Genomic DNA, 15,091 nt, shown 5'->3' with positions numbered 1-15,091 from the left:
TTCAATCGGGGATTGGAAGTTCCAATCCCGGGGATTGTGGGATTTACCTGGCCAGTGTTTTTTTTTAATGCCGGGCAGCATTGAACATCCTCAGGACGCTCAGACGCTGCCCGGCTCCCTCCTCCCCGCTCCACCGGCCCCCGTAGTGATGTGATGTCAGAGGTCATGCTGTGCGGTGTGAAGCCATCCGACTGCGCCTCGTTGCCTGCACCATGCCACCCACGAGCCCTCCCACCCACAATGGTGAATCTGAAGCCAGCCGCCCGGAACGCACATCGCAGCCCGCAAGCCCAGTTCCCACCCACGATCAGGCCCGGCGCTACCCGCTCAGCAGAGTCTGCAAAGCAGGTAGGCGCCGGCCAGGAGAGGCGCTCTCCCCGCTCTGCTATACCCTGCTAACGTACGTTCACGCTGTGGGCTGTTGCTGCCAGCCGCCAACGAGCAGCGGCGCCGGCAGCATGAAGCTCCAGCCCACCTACTGATCTTCCGTCACTCCCACCTGCCAACCAGCAGGAAGGGTTTCTGCGCACACTAACAGCATGAAACACCGTCCGCACTGGCTGTCAGACACATCACCTGTTAATTTCTGTTTCTGCTGTGAGGCAAGGAGCACTGTGACTCTGAGCCTCCTCCCCCTCTTCATGTTGCGACCTCAACTGTGTTCAGGGCAGCCCAACAATCACTACGATACAATAGTGAGTTAACTCTTCGCAATCCTTGTTAGTAATTGCTCCTACTTACTCCTGTTGCAAGTGTATCCTAATTTTTATCTGTTACCAGAGCTATATATTTTGTGAATGTGTATTTTTCCTTGCGCATATAAAATGTTTATTAAAAAATGCAGCTCATTAACCCCAACCCCCCCACCCCCACCCCCATATTTCCCTGTGCTTGCTAATATTTAATTTAAACACATTAAGAGGCAATTATGCACATTTCAAAAAAAAGACACAGCACAAACAAGTGTTGTTTTATGACCGCGCTCTATCCTGTTGTGTCGCCGCGGAGAGATTTAGCCAAGCTCCTCTATGCCGTGATGCGTACGCACGGACATACGCATCGCAGCATAATGTTAATGCACCTGGCTGCGACTGGTTGCAGATGGCGTTTGCTCCATAGATTTCAATGGATGCACGCACACGCCCATAGACACGAGCACACTTGCCACCCCTTCGCTGCCAAAATGCACAACGATGAGCATGGCTACATCTGTATATGCACATGAAAGGATGATGGTGAATAGATGGTGTCTCGTGTACAAACACAGCAAACTTTTCAAATACCATGATGGATGAAGTGGGCTGAGTATGATACAGGGGGGTAAATGTATGAAACGTCGATATAGGAAGGAAGTTGTTCAGCACATATTATGTGCGCTGATACATACCTCCCAACTGTCCCGATTTTCGTGGGACAGTCCCGTTTTTGGGGACTGTCCCGCTGTCCCACCCGCGGGCCGCAGTGTCCCGCGGTGTGGAGGGGGGGGGGGCAGTTGGGCAGTTGGGAGGCTCCGTCTCTCGCTGCCCTGCTTAGCAGAGCAGCGGTGAACAGACGCTATGCGCCTGCGCACAGCGTTTATTCTGGGCATGCCCCCTCAGTGACGAAAATGGGGGCGTGACTCACGATCACGGGTCCTCCGTGAAGCCACGCCCCCTTTTCCACAGACCACGCCCCTTTTCGGGAGCACCCGCGGCTTCGCCGCGCATGTGTCCCTCTTGCCAGCGGGACAAAGTTGGGAGGTATGCTGATACCACTTCTCCTCCATGTATTACTGCGGTGGTGTGTGCAGGGTGACCCTGTCATTTTCGGCGCAGCTGTTTGTAAGATAGCACGCCCATATATGTTGGTAATGTAAGAGCGGCCAAAGGCACTGACCGTTCTGACACCTGCAGCTATCGATTTTGACAGCTGCAGGTCTCGTTATCCATACACCACAGCCAGGGCCAGCACTGACCCTGGCTGAGGCGGCTTCCGGCTCCGGGCTGCATGTGAGATCTTGCGAGAGTAGCGAGATCTAGCGCATGCCCAGTGAGCCGGCCGGAGGAGAGACACAGCGCTTCAGCACTAAGTTGATGCACTGTGCGCTCAGACGGAGATTGCCAGAGGTGGGAGTTTTCTCTCCCCTGCATTGACAGACAAGATGGTAATACATCTTGGCTTCCTGCTTCGCTTCAGTAATGAGATGAAACAGGAAGTGCTATAGTGGCACGATCCATGCCGCTATAATATATCTCCCCCGGGATTAGAAATATGCCTGGTTTTAAGCACAAAGGCATTTGCGCCACAGCATTGTGCATTTACACTCAAAGGGGGTATTCAATTATTGAAGTTTTTTCGACCAGTCGAAAAAAATGGCAATTTTTGGCCGTGTTTAGGGGGTCATTCCGAGTTGATCGCTAGCTGCCGGTGTTCGCAACGCAGCGATAAGCTAAAAACCGATAATTCTGCGAATGCGTATGCACAGCAGTGCGCACACGCACGACGTACGAGTACAATGTCCATTGTGGTTTTGCACAGGTTCTAGCAACGTTTACATTCGCACTGGTGGCCGCAAGAAGATTGACAGGAAAGGGGCATTTCTGGGTGTCAACTCAGCGTTTTCAGGAAGTGCTTAGAAAAACGCAGGCGTGCCAGGGAAAACGCAGGCGTGGCTGGGCGAACGCTGGGCGGGTGTGTGACGTCAAAAGCCAACCCTCCAACGTTAGATTCAACACACAGGGAGATTAAGTACAGGGCTGGTCTTGTTTTGCACAAAAAGATTTTGCAGGCGCTCTGCTGCACAAGCGTTCGCACTTCTGCTAAGCGAAAATACACTCCCCGGTGGGCGGGGTGAATGCATTTGCATGGCTGCTAAAAGTAGCTAGCGAGCGACCAACTCGGAATGATCCCCTTAGGGTGAATTAGATTTGCCCTATTCATTGCCCGTGCCAATTTTTCGATTGGTCGAAATATCCGGCACGGGCAAATACCCCCCTCATAAACTGTTATGGCAGTAACTAACAAAAAGAAAAATCCTTACAGCGCAGTTCTGACCTTTAAATCCACCTAACTGCTACTTCTGCTCATGCCAGATTAAAATATCTACGATTTTAAATGATAACTAGAAGCGCAGGCACCTGTCCTACACACACCCTATTTTTTTTTCTTTGTTCCGTGATTGAGGATTTGGAAACCCATTATAATTATGCTGCATATGCCCCTGGTCCACCTTGTCCTTCTTCCCTTCTTCTCCCCGCTGCACCTGTATGACAGACAGGCAGCAGTGGCAGGCAATTCAGTTTCAGCACCGCCCACTTTCCCCTTCTGTGGACATTATGTGTAAGGGGCACTACTACGGATATATTTACTAAAGTGTGGGTTTATAAAAGTGGAGATATTGCCCATAGCAACTACAGTAGTCAGATTCTACTTATCATTTATCTAGCACCTTCTAAAAGAGAATCTAAGAATCTAATTGATTGCTATCGGCAATATTTCCACTTCTATAAACCCGCACTGTAGTAAATACACAAACCTACTTTGGGCATTTTGTGCATAAGTGGCACTACTATTGTGGCCATTATGTGTATAAGAGGCACTACTGTGGGTATTGTGTATAAGGGGCACTAATGTGGGCATTGTGTATGAGGAGCACTACCGTGTGATGTAATGTGAATATGGGTCACTACTATGTGGTATAATATGAATCGGTCACTGCGTGCGGTGTAATTGAATAAGATTGTGTTACTGTGTGGCGTAATTTGAATTGGGGGTACTATTGGGTGGGCACACCCCTTTCTTGTGAGACAACAATCTTTTTGCGGTGTGCGCCTTCGCCTCTTTGCTGTCCCTTTATTAAGTATGGGGAGAGGGCGCAAATTTCCAGTTTGCAGGGAGGCGCCAAACACCCTAGCACCGGCCCTGCCCACGATGGTGAGTATTTGTGTGGGCTGGGGTGGGCGGGTCTTCAACCCAGTCACGGGTATCCTGGGAATCCCAGTATTGACCTTTTTTAAAAAGAATCCTGGGATTGGCCTCCCTAATTCAGACAAATTGGTTAAATCCATTTTATTAAACCACTTATATGAACGGGATGCAGTCAGGATCCCACGTGTCGGGATCCCAGCAGTCAGATTATCAACGCCGTAATCCTGACACTATTTGGAATGCCGACACCGGCATCCCGAATAGGTAGACATCCCGACGTCGGAAACGCAACTGCCGGGATGCTGAACGTCCTTACACCGCACCGCTGATGAGGTAAGCCACGGGGTGGGGGGTTAGGATCAGGCTGCGGGGGGAGGTTTAGGGTTAGGCAGAAACCTGTGTGGGTTAGGGTGGGGGGGGGGGGGGTTAGGCATCCTCCTCCAAGGGTTAGGGTTAGGCTTCGGCCCGGGAGGGTTAGGTTTAGGCAGCAGGGACAGGGGTTAGGTTTAGGCACTGACGGAGGGAAGGATAGGATTAGGCACTAAGGGGGAGGTAAGGGTTATGCAGCTGTTAGGGAGGAGTAAATTAGGGGCTTTAGCACCCCTTACTCACCCCTGTCAACTTCTATGCAATTGGGATCCCGTGGTGTGAAATAGCGACGTCGGGATCCCGCTCGCTGGCTTCCCGTACTGATCCCATACAAACAACCATTTTTGCCTTTTTTCTGAATTTTGGGAGCAAATGGTTGAATGTCATTTGTTCTACATTACCAGATTTTCGTTCCAACTAGACAGATTGGACAGATAATCTTACAGTGTGTAACCAGCTTTACTGAGGTAAAGAAGAAAATAACAGAGCTGCTGAGACAGCCAACAGATAATGAACTGCAGCACGGCTTCGACCAACGCAAAATTAGAATGCAGCAGTGTGTGTATGCAGAAGTGGAGTACATAGAAGCAGGGCACTCGAGAGCCTGGCTGGGCCCGGGTACATTTCAGGAGGCATGGCCTAAAGACACCCTTTTAGAAAAAAAATACAGGTTTTGTTTTATTTTAAGGCGTATCCCTGGCGTGCTGGGCTGAGGAGAAAAGCTCCAGCGGCTGCTGCCAGGTTAGGGCGGGCTGCCCCCAAGTGGCCACTACTGGTACTACGACATTTATGGTATTGATAGCTCAATAAAAACATATAGTGGGGGTATTATACAAGATCTACAATGTCATTAGGTTGATCCCATATGTTCATGCATTAGGTAAACATTGACAAAAGGACAACATGGTAATGATCGACACATAAATGGATGACTCTTTTTTTTTGCATTTTTGGGGTTAGTGTGGATAGTTTTTCCATCTGGGACCACCATTTGTAGAAACGTATCACCTCGCAGGCTCGTTTATCTTGCTGCGCTTCGGGCACGGTATCAGATGTATTAAGCCTGGGGAGATAAAGAAGTGATAAGTGGAAGGTGATAACGCACCAACCAATCATTACAGGTTTGATAAATAACAGTTAGCAGCTGATTGGCTGGTCCGTTATCACCTTCCACTTATCACTTCTTTATCACTTCTCCAGGCTTAATGCATGTGCCCTAGTGTTACTAAAGGTTATGATTTGTGACATGATTAGTCAAGGAAGGAAAAAGTCCAAAAACATAATATGTGTCGACTATATGTGTGTCAACCTTTGTCATGTTGACCATTTCAACCTATCAACCTTTTATCCACTACGACCTTTTCCACTGTCAACCTTTCATACAGTAGGTCGACCTTTTGTCCATGTTGTCCTTTTGACTATGAAGTCCTAATGTATGTACGTCGACCATATGTTGTCGACACAATGACTGCCGACCTAGACATATTCCGGATCCCATAAATACTGGAACTAGCAAATGGTCTGTCTCATTATCATGATTACACATCAAGGTTTCACGTTAATGCTCTTTAAGATAAATAAGATAAACACTTTATCGTCATTGTAAAAACAATGAAATGACAAAGCAGGTCACCACCGCGGATCGAAGCAACATATCGTCAACATCATGTAGTGTGTACCCTCATTTGCGACCCAGGGGACGATGGCATGGTCTTGGATGCAGCCACTAAACAATATATATATCGCAGAGTTGCATGCTATATTATCACTCTGTGTGTATGGCCAACTAATATTTTTTTACATCTTTTGTCCCACCGTCCGCGATCCAGGTCATGGTAATGCGTAAAGATTTTTTATTCAGCCGATCCAAACCCAAACTTTTTTCTAAAATCATCTAATTTTTATACGGAAAAAAAAACTTGTGCAAAAAAGCCAGACCATATATTTTGCACTTAAAACTTTGTCAATTTAAAATTCAATTTAGAAAGGCATATATGCTGCTAATTAGATTGCACTGGAATTCTCACTAGCTTATTGCTTTATAGAACTCACGCTGGCTTCTAGTGATAAATCTGAAGCTGTCTGCGGAAAAGTTATAACCATTTTCTTACACACAAGCCACATTGGGGGTCTATCTGACCCGTTCGCTCGCTGCGTTTTAATGCAGCAGAGCAAACGGGTCTCCACTGCGCATGTGTCGGCACCATAGTGCGCCAGCGCATGCCAGACAGCCAAAGGCCGTAGCAGGGATGCGATTGCCTCTGCCTGCCTGGTCGGGAGGGGTCAGAACGGCGGCATTTGGCCGCCGTTTCGTGGGTTTGGTCCAGCCAATGCAGGCGTGGCCGGACCGAACGGGGGCGAGGCCCGCAGCAGCTGTTTGGCGTCACATGCAGCCACTGCGGGCCGGGGAGCGATGAGTAGCTCCCAGCTAGCACGCTAAAGCCGTGCTGGTTGGGAGCACGCTTGAAGTGCAAAGGCATCGCCGCTGTTCGATGCCTTTGCACTTCTGCAAGGGGAGGCCGGACTGACATGCGGGGCAGACTAGCCCTGTTCTGGGCGTCCCCCCCGTCGAAGTCAAAAATATTACATAGAAAGAACATACAAACTCTACACACATATAAGTCGCTATACTTGCCAATACGCGCAGCGAGCACAGCAATATATGGTAACACACTCATTTACACGGACATGCCACAGAGATGGATTCGACACTTATTTCATACAGTACATAATTATAATAATATCAAGCGCCAGACATCATGATGATTTAAAATTATATAATGAAGTAATGTCATGTATGTGTATTATTTGAATGAAGCAAGATACACCTGTCATATTTGGTATTTAAGCAACCAAATTAATGTGTAGATTCATTTGATACTTGTTATTAAGTTGTAGGACATTGCAATAAATAGTTATGAATAAATGTATGAAAGCTAAAATCACTCTTATTAGTACAATGGACAGTAAACTCAGGCCAGCCCCTTTTGATGTCTGATTTGGCTGAACCTGTTCAGCATACAAACAAGCTAGTGACTCATCATGAATGAGAAAGTTGCCTCCCCCAAACTAGATAACACATTGCTGATCACACAGGAGCTAGTTGCTGTTTTGTCTCAGACGATGATGGAGATGCTGTCTGCCCAGTTCCTGCATGATTTTACAGAGAGAGAGAGAGAGAGTGATATGGAGAGACTTTTATATGAGAAAGATATGGTGATGTATTTGCTGGCCTGTAACTGTATGTAACTGTATGTATTAACTGCTTACTGAATGAGTTGTAACCATGTAACTATAGGTATACTGTACATTGTAATATATTGAATCCATATCCTTTTAATAACAAATATATACATCAATGAGCTTTGGAACTCATATAATGTGTGGGTGTATTGTTTTCTCTTATGGGATGCAGTGTTTTGCTATGTATAGCGCACATTCATGGCACATGGTAATAAGAGGTGCAGGCGTTTACAATATATATTAGAGCGGGCATTTTAAATATTTGTGAGAAAGCAATTTGGTATTTACAGATGGGGGCTCGTCCGGGATATTATGGTCTTAATGATGCACTGTACATTATAAACGCGACGCTGTGGTCGATCAGCTTGTGGTGGACGCTTCGTGAAGCTGAGAAAATCATATCCGTGTGTTCTGTTGTGTTATCAGTAAGCCAATGATATGAAAATTCAAGGGACAATGTGTTTCTCATAATATTTAAGATGCTAAAATGTATTTTTATTGTTGCAAAACAAAGTTCAAATAAGTCATATTGTGTTTGATTCAGATTGGATTGTTTATCTGTTAAGTAGGTTTAAAAGTACATTTAAAAGTTGCTGCATAGCCTTGATATAGTTTTTTTTTTAAACTCAGGCCTCAAATAACTTCTGGTGCTTGTATAATGTGTGATTTCTTTGTGACAAAGGAAGCTGCATGGTCTGTCCTCCATTTTGGACTAACCACATGGCCTGTCCACAATTTTGTGTAAACCTCATGGATGTGGAAGGGGGAGGAGCAGTGGCCATTTTAGGAAGGTCATTTTCTAAATAGCTGATCTTCAGTCTGCTCAGAACTATCAGTTTCCTTGGTCACATCAAGCACCATTTAGGAGTTACCAATGCATTTATTTAACCCATGCCATAGTCAATTACAAATAGTTTCAATTGGGCCTAGTGAGAGTAAATGGTGAGATAAATGCTTGGCTTGGTGTAAGAAATTGCACACAGATAGAAAAAGGAAAAAAAGAGGCTTTGTTTTGTTTTTTGTTTTTCCTTCCAAGACTTGTAGAATCTGCTTACTAGGGAGGATAGCCATTGAAATGCAAATTAACCTGTGTAACTGCTTTTTTTTAGCAGTGAAAAGCAAATAGCTTTGATATGCAAATAAGAGCTAAGGTGTCTCATAGGAGACCAGTGAATGGTACATATATATAATATTATTATAATTATGTGTATATTTATATCAGTGTATGTTCTGCAAGATAGCTATCCAATCTGAATCATATCATTTAAATTATAGATTATTGCTAGATTCATTTAGATCTGTGTGAAACCGGATACATTTGTTGCTATATCATTAAAACTGAAATAACAGTGTTTAAGGAAGTAAAAATAAAGCACAACATGCAAGTCTGGCCCGGTCGTTAAAGGTTTATACAGAAAAAAAATTGGGTGTTGTGTTAAGTGAGCGATTATAGTTAGTATTGCTCACATTTATAGAGACTGTGTGGTTTGTTGAATTGCGGACGTAGAGTTTTGTACACGTGTTTCGGGCAAAGTACAGGACTGCGCACGCAGCGTAAATGACACGCACGGTCTCAAACTGCGTAAGAGTGCGGGCGTTAAGTACAAATTACACAATAGTGTCGTTTATTTAAAAGGTGGGACAGTAGCCATGCTACAATAGCACAAAACTACCCGGTTTCTAAAGCAGATTAGTAAAAAACTTTTGTTTAAACTGTATTGCCTCTGGGGATAAAGCTGCCAATCTGAATGAGTGAAAATTTTCTGTACAGAAAAACAAAGTGTATTTGAGTGAGCAAAAGCGGAGTGAATGGATTTGAACCCCGGAAATCGGGTCCCATGGTACACCAAGTGAGTGGAGGCTTGGTGGCGTGAGGCGGCTGACTCACGTTAATATAGATTGAAATACGTAAATCGTGAGGAGACTTACACAGGAGCATGGTAGGGAATTGTGAATTATGAACTGTGTGGCCCATGTAGTTTTTTGATACGCTCCAGCTGAGGTTTCGCAGCTTGTGATTCGATTCCAGTGGTCGTACGGCAGAAAGGTAACAAGTACCTGTACGCTGTGTGATTGGACCGCGCATTTGTGGGTGCGATATATAGCGCAACTTGATACCCCTTTTATGAGCTTTTGCGTAAAATCGCGGTATCATTAGCGCTGTATAGAGCATACGCAAGCGTGATTTGTGTACAAGTGCATAAAGGGAGTTTTCGCTGGTCTCTCTCAGGAAAATCTCCAACGACAGATACTTTACTGGAAAGGGTAAGTTATTCCTAAAAACTTCCAGTAAATATAGGTCAATTAGGAGCCCTAGGTTGGGTACATCGCCTTTGCTATCGACAGTGCATGGTAGTACTGGCCAACGTGGGCGAGAGCGGGTGGAAGCAGTTGGAGAAGTTTCACCGTTGCCTTATATTGAGTATTTTGGTGTTTGTGGGAAAAGGCCCACAATTATGGGAGCCAGTTGCTCAACTAAGGGACGTTTAGCCAGGGTTCAGGCTGAAGTGCCATGGCCGAGAGGGTCAGCGAGGTTTATTATGTGTGAAAAATATGGTTCACACACGGAGGCTTTTTGCAATGAATGGTTACGTATGACTGACAAAGTTAGGGTACCATTCCCTAGGGTGGGCAGCTTTGAGCCAGAGGTATTGCAGAACTTAAGGATAAGGATATGTCTGATAAAATCCAGAAAACAAAGGGTCAGACATACAAATTGTTTAAACCTGCGGCAGCAAGAGGGGTTGGTGAGTTTAATCCTAAGGTATTGCAGGTGGTATGTCTAACCAAAGTCATATAAGACAAGAATGGAAATATAAGAACTGTTTGAACTTGTAGCAACAATAAACAAGTAGGAAGAAAAACAGAGAATGCAAGTACACCGCCATATGTAGATGTGGAAGCAGTTACGGCCAGCATACAAACTATAGAAAATAATAAAAATAATAAAAATATGACTGTAACCTATATATGTACTAATGAATCTTGAAGTTTTATTTAGGAGGAAATGGTGACCTGATTGTTTTCAGCCATTTCTCATGCACCCAGAGGAGTATCCAACCGGTAAAAGAAGAGCAGTAGCCTGCGGGTGAAGTGGCCGAGACCAGTGGAACAGGTAAGCATGGTATCATTCGTGTACATATATAGTAAAACCAAAAAATAAAACCAAAAAAATCAAGAAAGTAACGTCAGAAATGGAGAAAAACCTGTCCGCACATTAGTATTTGCGAATAGGAAAGCGGACAGATACAAGGTAACCCCCAGGTATTTCTTTCATTTACCGTATAAGAAGTATTCATTCCTAGTAATGCCCCTAGTCAAGATGAGCTCGGAAATGTTTGTTGGACCATGTACAGACCCTTAATACGGGATGAGAAGGATTGAATGAATACTTCGCATGACCTAGAAGCTTGTTAAACATTTTTTTTTTCTTTTCTTTTGCAGTAATAGAAAACTCTCCATCTGGATAAGATCACTGATAAACACTAATTCGGCAAATGGGAGGTGGCCGTCTCTGTGCTAATGGACGGACTCAATAAGGCATTGAGGGCAGGATGCAGACTTCTTTGCAAAATTGGAAAGGGGTCACAGTAGCTAATCTTAGATAGTGTGCTATTGAACATCACAAGAATAGTGCTAGGCGCAGAGAACAACAGGTGGAGAGGTTGAGGACGGTAAGTATACTAGCACATACAGGAAAGACCCATCAGCCCAAACCCCAGATCCCTAATGGTCAATAATATGTTACACTTGTAGGAAGGAAGGGCATTTTGCCAGAGATCGTAGGAGTAGTAGAACACATAGTCAATATAGATCCCCTAGACAGAAAACACAAGCCACATTATTAAACACATAGACGGGACCAAGGCACATATAGTAAGGAATCATAAGCCATATAGAAAACACAGATTCGGCTAATGGGAAGAACAAAATAAATGCAACATTACCCTTTGACAAAACTTGCTGGGGTTAAGATGGGGCCTCTAAACTTTTGCTTCTTTTTCCTAGCAGAAATGGCCTCTGATTAACTTAATTTTGTTAGAAAATATATATATATACTGTGCTCCCGCTCAGGAAGTACAAAGTATGTTAGACACTCACGAAGACTAATGTTACATTTCACTGTTCTAGATGCATGTCCATCATAGGTAGAGGAAATTATCTCACAGATACCAGGTTCCCTATGAACTTAGGATGGACAGGACACTGGATTGGTGGCTGGGATAGTCCCAATAGCAATACGATAAACACAGAATTATTTTTTTTAAGGGGAGTAGACCAAGAAGAGAATCACTTCCCCGTAGTGCACAATCCAGTTATCAAATTTTTATAAAATCTTCTCCACCTCTACAAACTCATCTGTCACCAACCTCTATTCTGTTTCTCTACAGTTTCCTCTTCATCTTTTGCGTTCACACAGGGTGGTACAATACATGGACCCAATTACAGTTCAAACTCCACATGCCTAGGTCCTTCAGAGTTCTGCCCGAACCCAGTATATCTCAACAGCACGATAACACCAGTATTACTGCAGTGTGCCTTGTCATGCACAAAGGGTGGAGAATGGGAATACTGGTGAAGGGAAATTTTGTATAGACACTGATATGCCTGTTGGTGAATGGCAAACCTGACATTTTCTTTTTCATTTTATTCTTCCTTCTCTCCCCTAGAGATGTTTCTTTTTTCTTTTCTTTTTTGAGTTATGCTCATGGTACTCTACATTGCAAACACACGATAGTAAATGAAAAAGAAAAAATTGTGTTCCATACAGGAAAAGGCAGTCTGGAGGACAAAGGGGTATGGCCAGGAGTCCTCAGGACTGTGGACAGGTGGACACGGTAAGCCAGTAGCCCCCAGAGCATACCTTCCAAGTCTAGCTGAGATGGCACACGGTCTGACTCATCTAGGCAAAGAGGGTAGGTGCAGGCTGATGAGAGCCTACTGGTGTGCACCAGGATTCTATTCTTATGCAGGTAAGAGAGCAATGACCTGTCTTACTTGCTTGAGGAAGTATATTGGTAAGGCAATACCAACAAAGCCATCCCATATCCCTCCTGCAGAAGGATCTTTTCAGGAAATACAAATCGACTTTGTACAGTTAACACCCTTTAGGAATTATTGTTATGTATTGGTGTGCACTGATGTTGTCTCAAACTGGGTAGAGGCATTTCCTGCCACCACGGATGCTGCTGTGTTTACCACAAAGAAAAATTGCGCAGAAATTTGTGTGTATATAATGGTACCCCTAGAAGTAGGAGCAAAGCTTGAAATTTTACTATTGTGATCATAGATACTTCCACTAGTATTATGTAGCATCAGAACCACTCACAGATCTTCACTTGACGAATCACCCTCTTCAAAATTTGTTTTTGTTTTGGTTTTGTTATTTGTGTCTTTTTGGGTTGTTTTTGGAAGACAACCTCATGTCATGATTGATCCGCACAATGATCAGAAATACCCCAATGAGGTGACAGTACAGTAACTTATTGAGATGAGCCAGCATTTGAGAACTTGACAAAAGAACTTGAAACTGTTGATTGCTGGTATGCCAAATACTAACTGTCTTGATTGTGAACCAAGAGACTGTGTGATTGTTCTTACGCTCAGGTTGCCTAATAGACAGGTGGGAAGGACCATACCAAGTTTTGTTGACAGCACTATCCCAGTGAAAAAGCTGAGAGAGAGACTTGGGTCCACGATTCCCATTGTAGGAAAGTCGGTAGTCCGGAAGGAACTCGTAAATGGAGTGAGATCGCAAAAGTATCACCAGAGACTCTGTTCCGTGAAGACTGAGAGGCGGCACTGTTGAACACTACCTGAGAGTGCTAAAGGATCACAGAAAGACCAGTTGTTGTAATTGATTTGTTATGGACAAGAGTTGTTTTGTTCTATTTCTCTTTTCTCTCTTTCCCGCTGACAAACATTTTTTTTCAGGACATTCTATTTTTGCGAGGTTTTTTTATGAGGAGTCGAGTGTGGGACTGGAACTGGTTCTGGAGGAAGGAGTGATTTCCTTATAGGATCCCAGGATTAGCCGATCAGTTTGTTAAAATCAGAGAAAAATCAAAGGTCTAGTAGTTATGGAGTTCGGAGGTAATCAAGAACAATCAGACAATGGCTATTCACACATTGCAGATAAAGAGCTCATTAATATATGTGGAAGAAAGGTTTATGAGTGGCTCTCCCCTAACTCCGAAGGTTTATGTTATTTAGGAAGGACACTACTTATAACCCTTGTTCAATTATTAAACAGACCTAGCATACGTTCCAAAAATAGCGAGGTTTATTATGTGTGAAAAATATGGTTCACACACGGAGGCTTTTTGCAATGAATGGTTACGTATGACTGACAAAGATAGGGTACCATTCCCTAGGGTGGGCAGCTTTGAGCCAGAGGTATTGCAGAACTTAAGGATAAGGATATGTCTGATAAAATCCAGAAAACAAAGGTTCAGACATACAAATTGTTTAAACCTGCGGCAGCAAGAGGGGTTGGTGAGTTTGATCCTAAGGTATTGCAGGTGGTATGTCTAACCAAAGTCATATAAGACAAGAATGGAAATATAAGAACTGTTTGAACTTGTAGCAACAATAAACAAGTAGGAAGAAAAAAAGAGAATGCAAGTACACCGCCATATGTAGATGTGGAAGCAGTTACGACCAGCATACAAACTATAGAAAGTAATAAAAATATTACTGTAACCTATATATGTACTAATGAATCTTGAAGTTTTATTTAGGAGGAAAAGGTGACCTGATTGTTTTCAGCCATTTCTCATGCACCCAGAGGAGTATCCAACCGGTAAAAGAAGAGCAGTAGCCTGCGGGTGAAGTGGCTGAGACCAGTGGAACAGGTAAGCATGGTTTCATTTGTGTACATATATAGTAAAACCAAAAAATAAAACCAAAAAAATCAAGAAAGTAACGTCAGAAATGGAGAAAAACCTGTCCGCACATTAGTATTTGCCAGTAGAAAAGTGGACAGATACAAGGTAACCCCCGGGTATTTCTTTCAGTTACCATATAAGAAGTATTCATTCCTAGTAATGCCCCTAGTCAAGATGAGCTCGGAAATGTTTGGTGGACCATGTACAGACCCTTAATACGGGATGAGAAGGATTGAATTAATACTTTGCATGACCTAGAAGCTTGTTAAACGTTTTTTTGTTGATTTTTTTTCTTTTGCAGTAATAGAAAACTCTCCATCTGGATAAGATCACTGATAAACACTAATTTGGCAAATGGGAGGTGGCCGTCTCTGTGCTAATGGACGGGCTCAATAAGGCATTGAGGGCAGGATACAGACTTCTTTGCAAAATTGGAAAGGGGTCACAGTAGCTAATCTTAGATAGTGTGCTATTGAACATCACAAGAATAGTGCTAGGCGCAGAGAACAACAGGTGGAGAGGTTGAGGACGGTAAGTATACTAGCACATACAGGAAAGACCCATCAGCCCAAGCCCCAGATCCCTAATGGTCAATAATATGTTACACTTGTAGGAAGGAAGGGCATTTTGACAGAGATTGTAGGAGTAGTAGAACACATAGTCAATATAGATCCCCTAGACAGAAA

At 43.9% G+C, this 15,091-nt stretch overlaps 1 protein-coding gene across 1 annotated transcript in view; it reads left to right on the top strand.

Annotated features, from left to right (window-relative positions):
• Positions 1 to 536: 536 nt before the first annotated feature.
• Positions 537 to 15,091, top strand: part of CTNNA2 (catenin alpha 2) — a 2,737,142-nt gene continuing 2,722,587 nt past the window's right edge. The window contains exon 1 of the mRNA XM_063925313.1: positions 537 to 695. The gene's annotated coding sequence lies outside the window, so the exon portion shown is untranslated. The remainder of the gene's footprint in view (positions 696 to 15,091) is intronic.

Source organism: Pseudophryne corroboree, chromosome 1 (genome assembly GCF_028390025.1).
Source record: "Pseudophryne corroboree isolate aPseCor3 chromosome 1, aPseCor3.hap2, whole genome shotgun sequence".
Taxonomy (NCBI): domain Eukaryota; kingdom Metazoa; phylum Chordata; class Amphibia; order Anura; family Myobatrachidae; genus Pseudophryne; species Pseudophryne corroboree.
Note: the sequence above shows the minus strand (reverse complement) of the source record. Positions and strands in the feature narration are given on the sequence as shown.